This window comes from Papaver somniferum, unplaced genomic scaffold, assembly GCF_003573695.1.
Source record: "Papaver somniferum cultivar HN1 unplaced genomic scaffold, ASM357369v1 unplaced-scaffold_20173, whole genome shotgun sequence".
NCBI classification, from domain to species: Eukaryota; Viridiplantae; Streptophyta; class Magnoliopsida; order Ranunculales; family Papaveraceae; genus Papaver; species Papaver somniferum.
Window position 1 is genome coordinate 1,692 of NW_020630124.1, and position 505 is coordinate 2,196.

The window sequence follows — 505 nt, forward strand, 5'->3', positions numbered from 1 at the left end:
TATAAGAATGAATCGGGAAAATGAAAAATGAATTCGATAATTGGTGTGTTTCTTTGTGCTTTCTCTTTGTGTTTTTGTGCTTTCTCTTTGTGCTTCGGGTTTGAATTTCGACTAGTCATGAAGTAATTTTTACAAGTCATACAGGTCATGAAGTAGCTTTAGTTCACACTGGTAAACTCAGGTTATAAGATTACTAGAGATGGACCACGAAATTCATGATGGTTCAGACTTCAAACTTAGCTGGATACATCATCAAAATCGATAAATATGAAGCTCAGTGTTGATTCGAACTCCAAATGTGGTATAACAACATACAAACTATGATCCAAGAACCTATGGGAGGGTTTCTGACTTCAAACTTAGCATGATACATTATTGAAATCGATAAATATGAAGTTTAGTGTTGATTCGAACTCCAAATGTGGTATAACAACATACAAACTATGAGCCATGAACCTCCGGGAGGGTTTCTGATTTCAAAACTTAGCATGATACATCATCGAAA